This window comes from Coloeus monedula (genome assembly GCF_965178545.1).
Source record: "Coloeus monedula genome assembly, chromosome: 2".
NCBI classification, from domain to species: domain Eukaryota; kingdom Metazoa; phylum Chordata; class Aves; order Passeriformes; family Corvidae; genus Coloeus; species Coloeus monedula.
In genome coordinates, this window is record NC_138782.1 from 105,662,045 (window position 1) to 105,677,176 (window position 15,132).

Consider the following 15,132-nt stretch of genomic DNA (forward strand, 5'->3'; position numbering starts at 1 on the left):
GTCTCTTAGCTTGACAAACAAGTCCAAGAATGTAGGCAAAAAGCACTAGGAATACAGAAGCTGTAAAAAAAGTATAACAGGGGTATAAAATAAAAGGCAAAAAATCATCATGGCATCAGTGGGGTGTGAAGAAAAAAGAGCAGAAAAAATAAAAGAGAGTTATCTGGCAAGATAGTGATTTTTTGCATCTTTTTTTAGGGCTGTTAAGTGTTGCTGCATGCTGGAGAAGATAGGACAAGAACTGAACAAATATGAATTTGCCACAAAACCCCCACTTCATCCCTAACCTCCAGCCCAAATTTATGTTCTGAAGTATCTGCTTCGTAAATTCTCAGTCTATAAAAATAATGTATCTGGATAATCTGATAGAATGATTAGAAGTGCTTAGTGTCACAGCTATTCTCATGGAAAACCAAGATATTCTTTGACATTAAGATAGTTATGTTAACATGCAGCCTTTTCAGATACAAGGCACTGTGGTTTTTTTATCTCCCTATAACTAGTGAGATAAAGATATAAAGGCTGCCTTGACTGCTGTACCAGAGACTTGTGCCTCACCTTTGCTAGGATTTTGAGCTGTGACAGGTCCTTTCAAAAGCCTCTCAGTCACAAACCCCTTTTTTCTCTTGCAGCGAACACACAGAAACTTTGCTTGTCATTCAATCAAGATATCACAGTTGCCTTTCCACTTTTCCCTTGATGCCATGATGATTTTTTTGCCTTTTCTTTTATACCCCTTTTATATACTTTTTTTATAGCTTTTTGTGTTCTTAGTGGTTTTTTTGCCTACATTCTTAGACTTATTTTGTTAAGCTAGGAGACTAAACATCTTAGAAGCCTCCTAGGTAGGGATCAGTGTGCCCCAGACCCCAAGGTCCTCTCCAGAACACATTCTGTAAACTAAGATAGAACTATCCAGGGGAAGGTTCCTTGGGGAGGGGGGCTCACTTGAGCCTCTCATTGGGGAATTTTGTATAGATATGCTAATTAGTAAGACCTATAATGTTATACCAGATCTTTTGTGGGTGTGCACTGTGGTGTGCATTTCGGCCCATTCCACCTGGACGTGTGCACCTAAAGATCCTTAAAATAAATACTGAGGTAAAACCCCTTTTTCCCTTCTAACCGTGTTTGATTCTTGATTTTAAGACCAGGAAAAGGCATCACCCTTATATTGTTATATTTTTCTTTCTCTTTTCATTGCCTAACACTTTCTTTTTTCAAAACCTTTGGAACAGGCTACTTGTCAGTGATAAATATATTTGGACACTGTGCCAAATTGTTCTGAAAACATTGCCAAAATGGCAATGGCGTGTTAGAAATATGACATTTGTTACATTCTTTGCTCCTGAGTGAAAATGCTGTTTCTCCCACAGAATCCAACTGTAAATGCTTCTTCCCATTGATACCCATTTGTTAATTCACTTTAAGCCCCCTTTGAATGTTGCAGGGCCTTCCAATGAAGAAGAGAAAGCTTTGGGAGAGCAGGCTCAACAGAACCCCCAAAAAAATCAAAGTCATCCAAACCACGTATGAAGCCTAATTCTGACGTCAGTCACATGTGAGTAGCTCCTTCAGCTTCAGTGGAATTAGTCCTTCATTAAGCAAAGGAGAAAGGATCACAGTTAAGCTCACAAATATTAATTTAATCATGGCAGATTTGTGTGTGAAAAGCCACTTGTACAATAGAGGAGGATGATCATCCTACACTTTTTGAAGTAGTCCTGCCTCTAAGTATTTCTTATCTCCCAGGGGCTCTCTTTGGTGCTCTGTGATTTCATGCTTGGCTTAATACCAAGCCGATAGCTTGCCTTTGGTTTGCCTTTGGTTTGCCTTTGGTTTGGAGGATATACTTTGTTTCCAAAATCTGAGGTAAGCTAGAAAAATAATTACATTTTGTGTAAAAGTCAGAGTGAGTTTTTCTCCTCTCACGCTGATACAATCTGCTAGATTTAAAAATTGATAACTTGAAAAATGCTGAACACTCTCATTACAGCTGCAGATCAGCATTAAAAACAAGAAGTTATTTTTAGCAGCAAGGCATTCTTGTCTTTATTCATATGTTTCTTCACTGCAATATTAAATGGTAATTCACAATTCACACATTTTGACATCTTGCTACTTTTATCTTAATTTTCTTTTTAAAGAGAATGTCTCAAGATTTCAACATTAACACTGTGCTGGGTATCCTTGGAAGTCACCCCTGTTCTCAAATGAATCGGTCAGATTGGTTAAAGGACAATTGGCAGTACATTATTTGCTCATTTTCCATTCCTCATACACCTCAAATGCATGTTGACTGGACCAAGCCTTTTGAATATTAAAAGTTCCGAGTTTTGGATGTAAAACAGACCATTTGTGAACGAAACCCAATTTTGTGCTGAACATCTCAAAATGCAGGGCAGTTGGGCAGTAACAAAAAGATTTAGAAGCCATGTGCTTAGCAGCCATCACTTATGCTGCTGTGTTTTAAAACTCATCTCATGCTATTTCCACATCAGAAGAAGAGATGTTTGTTAACAAAATATGCCTATTATGTTAAATTCTGACCTTGGATAAATACTTGTGAAATACTGTCAAGGTGCCATTTTCACACAGTTTTCAAAGATTTTGTTCTAGCTGAATGCATTGCTGCACTCTTCAGGCAAATTGCTGCTCCATGAAAATTTTTCAGAAAAAGAGAAATATGACATGGGATCAGTTTTCTATCTTTTCACAAACTAGATGTTGAGGTCATGTAAAAATTCACTTTCTCAGAAAGGTTTTAATATTGGTGTAAATCTTACCGTATGTCAGACAACACTGCTGGGCAATTAATCAAGATTTTTATGGGTTTTCTAACTCCAGGTATATTAAAGAGTTAATGAAGCGGAAAGCCGTTATTAAACCTCTTCATAATTTAGAAAGAAAATATTTCAGAAGGAGGTTTAAACGAGATAATTAGACATTTGAAAACTTTCTCCGGTGCTTGACCTTACCAGTAGATTTCAAACAGTGCTTTGTGGCATAAACAAGCCCGCAAACAGGGCTGAGGTGCTGGCTGTAAGTTTTGACTACCTAGTCTTAGTCTGCAGGTTAGCCTGTGGCCCAACCAATGCCCCTTGTGGTGATGCAACGTTTTTATTGTATTTTGTATGTTCTTTGTACCCTAATGGTTTGTCCCTGCCTTCCCCACTTCTATTCCCAGTTGGCCTGTCCCAGATTCAAGCCACTCCCCTGGTGCTCCCAAAAATGGTTATCCCCTCTCTTTGTTCTGGCTCCTTCCCTGCCAATCGCCCAAACCCCTCCCGGAGTTCTGGATTGTTTCTGTGTCTGTCACCCAAGCCCTCCCTAATTACCCTTATATGGTCCCCGTCAATCCCCCAAGACCCTGCCCCCTCGGATACCTCCCCTCTTGGAAATCCCCTGAACCTCGAAGCCCCCATTGGGGCATGTGACCCCTCTCCCTCCACCCACCAAGACCATTGGACCAGATGTGAGTCCTTCCATCCAGCGTCCCTCCCTCCTAATCCGCCTATTGGTCCCTAGTTGGGTTACACCTCCTGTTCAACCCCCCTTTATAAGGTGTAGCAGCACTGCAACTGTTGCTTGTACACCGTGGATCCTCTTCAGTAAACTTGGATTATCTCCCATGGCAAGCCTCCCCGCTACTTTTTATCTTTTCCTTTGTCGAGGGCTGCTGACTGCCACAGTGCCTGGAGCCTTCGCTCCCCTGGGTAGAGCAGAGGAGCAGCTTTAAAGCTCCGTGCCTCCGGCTGCTCCCCACTCCTGCTGCACACCTCTGGAGCTGGCCTGGGCAGTGGGCAGCAGCGGTCACTGCGACAGCCCCTGGTGAGGAAAGAAAGGGAGAGTTGTTTCTCTGGGTGTACCTTTGCAGGAGGACTCTGGAGGAATTCCATGGTGTCGTGTGTGCTGGAGAGGGTCTGATCACTCACTCCCTCATCTGGTTCAAGAGCTACGGCATCAAAAAACTTAACAGGAAGGAGATAAAAAAGCTGTATCAAGGTGTCAGCTTCAAAGGGAGTAGGCTTTGTTGTCCAGAACTTTCTATCCAGTCACTATCCTATTGGAGCCAAGTCCAGCACCTAAAGAAATCCTTGGATTGCTTTTAGCACATTTTCTAGGGGGAACACATGAAGATACATGGTTAACAAAGCGCTGGTGTTACTGACAAGAATGCCATGACTATTATATTTACATGACAATGATTTACAAACTTCAAAAATCACACCTGCACCTCCAGATTCCAGAGATTTTATTTTAAAAAGAGGTTAAGATTGTTTTTAGATAGTTTGTTGCTACTTTTTAAATTCAGATTTTATTTGTATTTAAATTTTTTTTCCCCAAATTTTTCTGTGGAAGTGCAAGCTAACACTTTTCTGCCGTCTCTGTATTTCATCATCTAGGTCCTTCCAAAGAGACACTAAATTACAGTACATGACAGAAGAGTTGTCACAGTGATGAAATTTTTTTCTGAACTGATCTAACAGTTTATCTGGAAAGAAAACATCATGTTTCTTTTCTCAAGATTTAGCTGCACAGGTGAAGCTGATTTCCTAGGAAAAATAGCATGAGATAACCAGAAAATGTACATCTTCCTGTCTTGTAATTTGATGTAATTTGTAGGAGGAGTCCTTTATATATTATCCCCTTGGCACCCAAACTTCTAGCTGACCTTGTGCCCATCCTCCTGTGGCTTGGATGTGCCACTTTTGGCTTATTGGCATTTCTGTAGTGGTGACCAAGCAATCCAAGTTGCAAAAGGTTTTGGAAGCAAGGCAGACCCTACACAGATGGCATCTGCAAAGATCATTATTATTTTTCACAAATGACAGCAAAGTAAGAAATTGAGCTCTTTGTCAGGAGCAGCATTTCATTTTGAATGCAATGGTTCTGTCACTCACAGAGCTACTTTTAGCTTTAGGGCTCAGTGCTGTGCCAATAGAAGTAATGGGAATTTTGTCATTGCCAGATGAGAGAGCAGTATTTGGCCTTTCAGAGTAACACAATTCTAGTGTGCAGGCTGGTTTCAATTTTTAACGAGAAAATGGGAATAAATGGAACAAAAAGTGTTCTGCAAGTCCCCAATCCTCAATAAATGCAGCATAATGGTAGAGTTAAAATTAATACTATTTTTTATAATCTGAATAGATGGCTGAGACTATCTGAGGAGCATTTGCTATATCATGCACAACAGTCAAACTAATTTCTTCTTCATAGGGGTTTGAACTTACTGGGTGTCTGAACTCTCAACTCAAAGCATTGTTACTCCAAGACCAGGACAGACAGATAGTGGAGAATCATGCTGGGCTGATGTTGGTCTGCTGGAAATGCTGAACAGCTCAGAAAAGAGGAGCAAAGGCTTCCTATGTCTGGGTCTTAGCTTTAATTATGTATGCAGGAGGGAACAGCGGAATTGCTCAAGCTCAGGGCCCTTCAGGTGTAATTCACAGCAGCAGCAAAATGCTCAGCAGGGCATTGCCTATTTGTTGCCTTTTGGGCTCCTTGTCCCATTACCTCTGAAACTGTTAATTCTCTCAATCCTAGAGTCTAACCCTCCTGGAGGCAGCAGGGACTTTCAGGGAAAGATTCAGGTAAGCTTAACTTCTATGGGAGTGTTGTCTGTGGGGTTGTTACACCAAGGCAGTCAGTGGTGCTATTGCCAAATGCCTTCACACTTGGGCATGGGGAGACATAAAGGGTGCAGCTCTGAATCTGTAGGACCAGCCAAGAAATCACATGTCTTGGGCGTGGTTTGCACACCCCTGGCTCCCTCTTTGCTGTCACCTTGGAAGCAGTTTATTTGACTCTCCTTCTGAGATCCTTCAACAGGGAACTCCCAGGATCCTGTTTCCTCAACCACCCTGGAGCCAGGTATCTGTGCTAATTACTCATCCCAAGGCAGTCAGCCTGACTCAAGGCTTTAGTAACAAGAGGGAATTTGCTTCTGATTTTTGTCTGGTGATTTGTTTTTAATCAGGTTAAGTATCTGCTTGTTTCCTCACTGGGGTAATTGTAGTGAAAGCCACAGCTTTCAACTGTGGTGAACAGAACAACTGCAGTGGTGACATCTTATGGGGGTGGGTTTGGGACAAGAAGGGGCATTCACAGCATGCATGCATGGGGCCAACATGGACATGTCTCTGGCAGAGATCAGCAGAAATTCTCCTGCCAAGGGCTTCCCCAGCACCATCAGTTTCTCTTGCACTGCTGAGGGAGAGGGAGGCCAGAGAAAAGACTGAAAAGGGCAGTGTCAGGGGAGCGAGACAAAATCTGAGTGCAGCATGATGTAAGAGCAGTAGACGGCCTGTGTTGTCAGGTCATGTGAGCCGGTCCTGGTCCATGGCATGGGGTCACAGCAGAGATGCCACAGGGAAAGCAGGTGCAGCTGTCTGTCCCACTCTGACATTTTATTCCTTCTTTTTTAAAATGACCTCTGTGTGTTCTGGGCACAGTGGCCCGAAACACCTCCCCAGCTAGCCCAGGGGCCCTGCTTACTCCTGCTGAGCTCCAATGGGCTCTTCTAGATTCCTAGAGCTGCCTCGGGAGTGCTGCAAACAGCAGCACTACTGCACTTCAAGAGCCAGGAGCATTGGCTGTGGGAAACAGGAGTGGTTCTTGAAATTAAGTTAGGCTGGGATCATGTATACATAATGAAGAAGCCCTAAAGGTGCAATAATTTATTGCTATCTCCTCTAGAGGATAAAATATGAGATGCTTTTAATTTGCTTATAATTATTCTTAATGGGTCTAAACTGCAGCAAGGGAGATGTAGGCTAAGCACTAGGAAAAACTTCCCACGGATAAGAAGAGGAAAGCAAGATAACAGTTTGGCTAGGGATACTGGTGTTCCCTCACTGGAGCTTAAGCAGCATCTTGGACTACTTTCTGTCAGAAGGGATTTGGGAGTAGATGCTCTTCCTGCAGGCAGGGACTTGGATTTGACATTCTCAAGAGCTTTTCCAGCTCTGTTTTGTACAGTCACCAGCTATTTTAGATGCTCCAAGATTTTGTGTTCTCAGTACATGGCTCCAAGAGAGAGAAGGCTGTGGATGATTGGAATATCCTAATGACTGGAGCAAGTATGCCACGAAGAACCTATGCAAATGCTAAACCAAGTGAAATTTGCTTTATTTGCAATTCCTCCGAACAAAACAAACACACTTTCCAAACCACTGCTGGGTTTTTTTTTCTGTTCCAGTAAATTTGCTTAAAGTGTTTCCAAACTTATTGCATCCCCACAAAAATGTAGTGGAAAATATTTAGAATTTAAAGCAGTATCCCTCAGATTCATACTGTCAACAGGCATCCTGATGGACAAAGGCAAATAGTTATGTGACTAAGAACTGGGCTTTCAGATCAATACAGCCTGTTGCATAGAAGTTCTAAAAAGTAACAGTTGTTAATAAGCATAGGAAAGCTGCTTTTGGAAACCAGCAGTGTGCTGGAATTTAGATGAAACCCAAGTAAACAATGATAGTTTTAAAGTATTTTATCCCAAGATTTTAATTCACCTTCTAAAAGATGCACTTTCTTGTTGTAGTGGTTTGGCCCAAAATACTCATTACTGTTTACCTTCTGTGAGATAAGAATTAGGAGAAACACAAAACAGGCACCAAACTTGAAAGAATATAAAGAAGTTTATTAACAGACCTAAAAGAAGAAAAAAAAATTATACCACACCTTCAGAACACTTCTCCTCCCCCCACCTTTATCCCTTCTCCAGTGACAATGTAAAAAGACAACCCTTCAGATGTTCAGTCTGTTTATCACTTCCATAATAACCTTGTTCAGTCCATTTAGGAAGAGGAGTCTCTCTTGTCCATGCTATGAACACATTATCACAATGAGACAGCCGCCCACTTCCAAATAACACTGTTGAGTCCATTTAGGAAGAGGAGTCTCACTGTTCACATGTGAGTCCCTTCCCCCCAACTTGCAGCTTTTCCCGCAACTGCTTTCGAGGGTCCACTCTTGAAGTTTTTTGGGGTACATTTTTAAGGTTGAGCCGTTCAGAAACAAAGGTTCTCCTCACCCATCTCTGGGAGCATTTCGTCTCTAAGAAATCTCTGGGAGCATCTCTAGGAACTGAGTTTTTCTCCTTTTCCATTTGGAGCAAAAGTCCTCATCACTTCCATCTCTCCCTGTTCAAACTTCTCATCAAATTAGAGCTGCTTCAGCATCTGCCTATCTCAGCGCAGGTGCTTTTGCTCACAAGTACAAGTTGAACACTCCACCCCCCATGCCTTCATGAAATTACAACGGGATACTCTGATACATCATAGCTTCACAACAGAATTTCAGATTTAAGCATCTCCTCTTTCTCTTCCCTCAGGTTTTCAGCTCTTCACAGCACTAAAAGGGTTAATCTCACCTAGGCCTTGCAGCTGGAATGTTGCTTATCACTGTTGCTCACCTGACCTCTGCCAGACAGCAGTGCAGCTTCAGCTGAAATCTTGGCCTTGGCTGCAGTGGAAGGTGGGGGGAGCCGAGCCGCTCCGGCTGCCCACAGCCCTGCTGGGGTGGGGGGGAACGACGGTCCAGGGGTGGAGCAGGGCCCATGGGCTCCAGGATGGCCGTGGCCTGGCCCGAGCAGGGCCTGGTCTGGGCCCGCTGGCCCCCGCACAGGACCCGCCGCCACCTGTCCCAGCACCAGAAACGAGACAGAGAGGCTCTGCCTCGGAGTTTCTATTCTTAAATGTGGACCACAGAGGCGGTCACAACTTTAAGTGGCTTAAAGAATTGTCCATATTCAAACTGGCCAGCTGATAGGTTCTGTAAGGTCACAGAGGAAGCTGTAAGCACCCCTTTGCAAGAACATCACTTCCGGGACTATGCTTGCTAACCCATGACACTTGTTTACTATTTTTATCGTGCATCCCTGAATGGGTAGTGACGTCTATATCTGTGTAATGTGCAAAGAGGAGACATAAAAATGGTGTGAGAAAAGTTGTGTCTGACTTTGAGGCACTTCCAGGGCCATTTCTCAGCGGTAGCTGTAATAGCCTGATGCTGGTGTTGGGCTGTTCATGGTGCCTAAAAATGGTGGATCTCCTGACCCTCCACCCTGTCATGCAGAAATGTCAGGTTGGTGAAAGTGAATGATCCCCCCATTTGCTGGAAACATTCTCCCAGTTATTTGCTAAAACCACCCAGTTATAATTGCAGCAGACTTGTCTAATTGCTGAGAAAAAAAGTCCTTCTTATCTGTAGATTCAATGTTTTACAAGGAACATCAATATTGCCTCAGATCACTGGCTTAGATACCCAAAAAGACAGCTGAGCAAGAAGAGGGGAGCACAGGAGGACACTATGGTTTGTGTTCTTGTCAGTACTAATTCCACAGGATTAAGAGAAAAACTTGGGGTAAGACAAGTTGGTAGAAACACAGAATTTATTGCCAGAGCAAAGCAAGGTTTATATAGCCCATTTCCTATTTTATGACAGACTCACAGGATGGGTCTGAATCCATTATTTTAATTGCGAAGTGTATTGCTGCTAAAACACACCTGAATCCAAACCATGAGGCTTGTAGTGGGGGCAATTGTGCATGTTCTGCATGGTCTGGAGGAGAGAGGATAAATGAAGACTCCAAGGAGTCTCTTTTTTCCACCTACAGAAGCTTTGCAGCTTACAACATCCTTCTGGTCATCTTGTGACATGGTGTATGCTGTTTCTAAATTGTTGTGAATTTTATGCCCACTGTCCTCTGTTTTAGAGGGTTGCAAGGAGCAGTTAAACTCTGGTAGGTCCTGCCACAACACTGGGGGTCCAGCACTGCTGGCATAAAGCCATGGGTGGTCAGGGAGCTGGTGTGATGTGCACATGCTGAGGTGGGAGAGGCAGAACAGACCAGAGAAGACAGCACACCTACCCTAGTCCTAAACACAGGCAGTGAGGGAGAAACCCCTTTGAGAAAAATCCTGGTGTTATTTTCAGAGAGAGCACTGGCTGAAGGACACTTAAAAGGAGGAGCAGACAGTCCCTGCTGTGCCTTGGAAAGAGGAGCTCACATGTTCCATAAAAGCAAACAGGAGGCGAAGAAGCATTAGATATCATCATCATGGCTACAGATTTTTGATGAACTCCTTGTCTTCAAAGCAAGGACCTGTTGGTAGAAAGCAATTTTGGTGGTGGGTGTCAGCTCTCCCTTTCCTGAAGAACTGCTCCCTGCGCTTATTCTTGGAGATATTTCCCTTCTGCAACCTGTAATCAGTTCCCAAATCTTGAAACACTCAAAAATCAAGATCCTTTTCCCAGATGGAAAAGGTCCTGATTTTTTCCATGATTCTTTTAGGTCATCAGAGTGACAAAGCCTTGTTTGTGGTTTTTAAATGTTTCCATATTTTTACTTCATAACCCTCCAGCTGTATGGGTTACTGCAGCTGCACTGCTCCCCAGCCCCTGCTTATCCCTGTTCTCCCAGGTCACAAATTCGGTGTAGAGGCTGTTCTCCTCTCCCTCCCTCCACATCTTGCAGCTGGGAACACATGCCATCAGCTCTCATGGAGAGCACATGCAAGAGCTCTTGTTGCCTCAAGGATATACAAGAAAAATGTTGTGCCTTGCGCCCCAGTGGGCTTCATCTCTAGGCTGTTTCTGATGGGACAGCCTATGTTCCTCCTCTCCTCATTCTTCCCATTTGGATGTTTCCTGTGATACATTCTGGACTGGTTCAAAGCATTTAAAAATACCTTTCATTTGCTACCTAAGCAGAGAAGGGTGACTATTTCAGCCTTCACAGCAAAGAAAAAACAACCATCACATATGCTGAAGGGTGTCAAACTATCTCTGTGGCCACACATATTAATAAAGTAATGTGTATTTAAGCATGAAATGCAGCATCAAGCTGTAAGGGCTAATCAGTTTAGTGCAGAAGTGCACAGCTTTAGTGGGAGATGTGCAGGCTGCGCATGAGGGAAGGCATGTTTTCAAAAAGGGTTGGAAGCTCTAATTTTATGATGGAATAGTACCTGCATGGTATGGTGTCAGTGCCTAGGCACCACGGAAAATGAAAGTCAAACTTATCTGCATAGAAATATGTCAAAATCTGACACCTTAATTTGAAGACAAAACTGCAATCCAGAAAGAAGTAGATGCAAAAACCATGGCAATAGAAAGGAGCAAACACAGTACATACAGTTTGGAAAAGCATATTTAGTCACTTAATCTCTGTAGGAAAAGGAGACAGCAAAAAAATAGTTATTACCCAGCTTAGAGAAAAAGGAAAAAAATGTACTTAGAAATGTGCTGAAAATAAAATTATACATGGACAGTCCTCTCCAACTCTGAAGCAGATGATAAAGTTTGAGGTCTTAGAACTGTTAATACCACTGCTGGTTTAAAATAAAAGAAAATCCCTTGTCAGTTACATAGGTAAAACTAGCAGTTCCATTTGTTGCAATTAATAAGGTATTTGCTAGTGAGTTTTCTGGTCACTGATAAGTTTTGAAAATCAGAAGAGAAAAGGAGGAATCCAAAAGATCAGATATAAAATTGACCTGGAATTTTCAAAGACAGATGAGAAAGATATGTATATGTAATTTAGTGCCCTAAACTGCATAAACCCCCCAAATTATTTTGATCAAACTTATTATTATTATGCTGTAAGTACAAAAAGCACAGACATACATGATTAGCAGTTCACATGAGCTCCTTTAAGATACATTCAGAAATGTCACTAGAAAATATAACCCATATTGGCACATACTGCCCTGGGGCAAAGCTACGAATGCTTAACCACTGTGCTCAGCATGGGCAGCTTTGCTCTGAATACATTCTGCTGTTTGTGCTCTACTCTACATCTTCATGTTACTATGCCTTTCTACACTTTAAAAGGATCATGTAATAATTCATCACACTGGTTTTGTACATTTTTTTACAGAAACATTAGGTTTGCTGTGATTTTTTGTAATCCTGGAGACTTTCTTTTTCATCAGCTAGTGATTTTTTTAATGTCTCCAGCTTTGAGGGAATGTTTTGAAGGCAGCTCTGCCAAACTACCTGCCACATGTAAAGTGATGGCAAACTCTTTCTCCAAACTTCATCTCTAGCTTCTGAACTTTTCAGGCAGTTCCAAAATGTCTTTCCTTTTATTAGGAAGGCTGTAATTACTATCTGAGGGCAATCTTTGTTATGACGTGAAAAGAAGCACTCCAACTACTGTGCTAAACATTAGATGTTCGGCTGAGTGATAAAACACTATAATCAACCTCCACATGTGAGTATCTCCTTCAACCAATCTTTGCATGCATAAGTGCTAAAATTTCAAATTGTACTATTTATTAGGGCACAGAATGTCTTATTTTGCACATGTATAGAAAAAGCTGAATAACCACTGTTGTGTGCTGTGTTCCTCCCAGACTGGCACACGCTCCCAGGAAAAGTGACAGTGGTGGTAATGGTACTCCAGAGACTGAATGTTTCTCTGCGTGTGGTGGGCAAGTGCAGAGGTTTAAGCAGTATTTTTTCTTTTAAGTGAAAGTCAAAAAATCACAGGCTAATATTGCACAAAGTTGTAGCATTTACCTGCTATTGCTGTTTGTGTAAACTCTGGGAATTTTTTTGTATTTTCTTGTGAAATCCTTCAATCTGTCCCAGTATCTTCTGTTACATTCCTCTCTATTGCCTGGCTGCTTTTCACAATGCCACCAGTAAAAGTTTCTTTCATGTCTTTAGAGGGATCATTCCTATCAGGATTGCTTTGAGCAAAACTCTGTTGTGGTAATTCTCCTTCAGCAGGGTGGATGGATGACCTAGGAGTGTGTTGAAGAGTGGAGGGCAGGACAATGTGGTGCTGCTGGGAGGCATCCTCAACAGGCCATAGCTGCTCAGCTTTACCACTGTTGGTGATGGGAACTCTGAAACGTGGGGAAGAAATGCAGACAGGGGAGTTCCACTCTGGGCTGGGAGGGGTGGTCAGTAATTTTATCCCTGCCTCTGTAAAGATCTTTCGTGGAAGCTCCCTCACCAGCTCCCTTTCCCAAAAGATTAATAGTGGTAGGACAGAAGAGGAGACTGCTATGGAGAGCCACTCTCTGGCAGTCCCACAGGCTGAGATCAGGAAGGGTTTGATTGCTGGTGTACTGTTTTATCCCAACAAGTGATTTAATGAAAGCCAAGGTGTTTTCCTCCTCTTAATTCCTGGAGAACATATCTTGCCTGTTTGCTCATGTTTGTTGTTGCACATGTTCTGGAGCGGAACTGAGTCTTTGTTGCAGCTTGTGCAGTTGAAACACATCTTCAGAGACAGAAAAACAGATATTAATAATAATAATATAATAATCATAGTAATATTAATAATAATAACATGGTAGCTATGGGAAGCTGCACTGTTTCTATTTGAGTCACTAAAAATGAGTTCAGGCTCATAGAACTGCAGTTCCACGTACTTAATTCAGATTTTCGGATGAACTGAGATACTTTTTTATCCTAAAGATCAGTTTACTGTCTTTTGTGCTGAGCTTTTTGTTATAATTCAAAGTATTTAACTCTCTGTATTTATTTGCTTAAAGAAATGCACAAATTAGATTGATTCACATCTAAGTATAGAAATACTGATTGTGATAAGGTAGATCATTTTGATATTCACAGTTTGCTTGCAGAAGCCTTTTCTAGCATCACTGCTAACAAGACCCTTTTTCCTCTAGGTCATGTTACAGTGTGTCCCAGTCTGTGTAACATGTATGAATGATGCATCCAAAACATGGCAGTCACTGCTCAGATCTGTGTTAGAGGTGGGTTAATGCTTATCTGAGACCTATTTTATAATACAGAGTAAGGAAATGAAAACAAGTCAAGGCATTTTTTTTAACTTTTTTTTTTTTAATTTCTTGCTTTATTTCTTAGGACACGTTCATGCCTTTTAGTAAACCTGTGGCTGACTTTTTCTTTGCTATCAATCAGCATTGTTTTAATTCAGAATGTGATAGTAAGTTCAACTCCAGATTTTAATATTGCATATAAATTACAAGTATAACACATTTACTTTGTGTGCTCAATTTTATCACCCCTTTTTGTCTTCCCACCTCAAGATTAGGAATCTATCATTATCTGTTCCATCATTATACTGCAGATAGGAAAGCACTTTATACTCACAGGTAATTTGCTCTACAAATCTATATGTGAATGTAATGTGTACATGTGAATGTAAATATATGTCTAAAATTTAGGTAGCTCAGGTCAACTCATAGGTTTGCCCCTCTATCAATAACTTAGTTTCATTTATTCCAGCTTCGAAAGTCTCACAGCTGCAATATTCTAAATATATTTGGGTTGGTTTTTTGGTTTGTTTTTTCCCCCCTTGGGGGTATTGATACAATTTCACAACTGGATTAGTGCATTTGGTCACTTTCCAATTGAGGTAAAAAAGTTATTGACAGCAGGTGACACCCAGGTTCACTGATTCATATGTATGATAATAAACCCTTAATTTGTTTAGATAAAATGTTTCTTTTTAATATTATTATTGCTTGAATATGGCTCCTGGAAGTGGGCAGAAGATGGAGACAATGCATCTTCAGCATATCTGGCAATGACAAAGCCATCACAGATTAAGGCTTCAGGCATAGCATGGAGCAGGGGCAAAACATCAGATCTATGGCCCCGAACTACTGTCATTCCCTTTGATGCATGGAATCATAATTCCTCCTTGTTAGAGAAGACAAAGGAAATAAATATAATGCACAGCAAATAAATCTGGGGTTTGCTGGTTCATGTTTTAGGGTGAGGAGTCAAAGCATGGATCCAGTGCTCTGTCTATTCTGCATGGTGCCCTCTTTCCTATTCTAAGAGTGGATAAGCAGCAGGAAACCTTGCAAATTTTTGTGTTTCACTGCCCAGGAACTTGATCACTGCTGCAGAAAATGCAGGGAAGGAACACTTTGTTTTTAATTACTTCCCCATAGATGTGAGCACAAAATCTAGTCTTCTGTTAAATTTTCAGCAAGCAGTCAATAAAGTGGTTGTTTTTTTTTTTTTTTTTTTTTTTTTTAAATTTCGAAATATTTTGTCACTGTCCAGGAAAACCATCAGACCCATACTGGAAAATGGACAGATAGCAAAGACTTAGAACTCCATCAATATCTGCAGTTATGCTACAAGGAGCAGGGATTTTTGTACTCTCAGATGAGT

General features: G+C 41.6%; 1 protein-coding gene across 1 annotated transcript in view; it reads left to right on the forward strand.

Moving 5' to 3' along the window:
- Positions 1–5,815: 5,815 nt before the first annotated feature.
- KCNF1 (potassium voltage-gated channel modifier subfamily F member 1) overlaps positions 5,816–15,132 on the forward strand; it is a 41,312-nt gene continuing 31,995 nt past the window's right edge. Inside the window, exon 1 of the mRNA XM_082303095.1 lies at positions 5,816–5,874. The gene's annotated coding sequence lies outside the window, so the exon portion shown is untranslated. The remainder of the gene's footprint in view (positions 5,875–15,132) is intronic.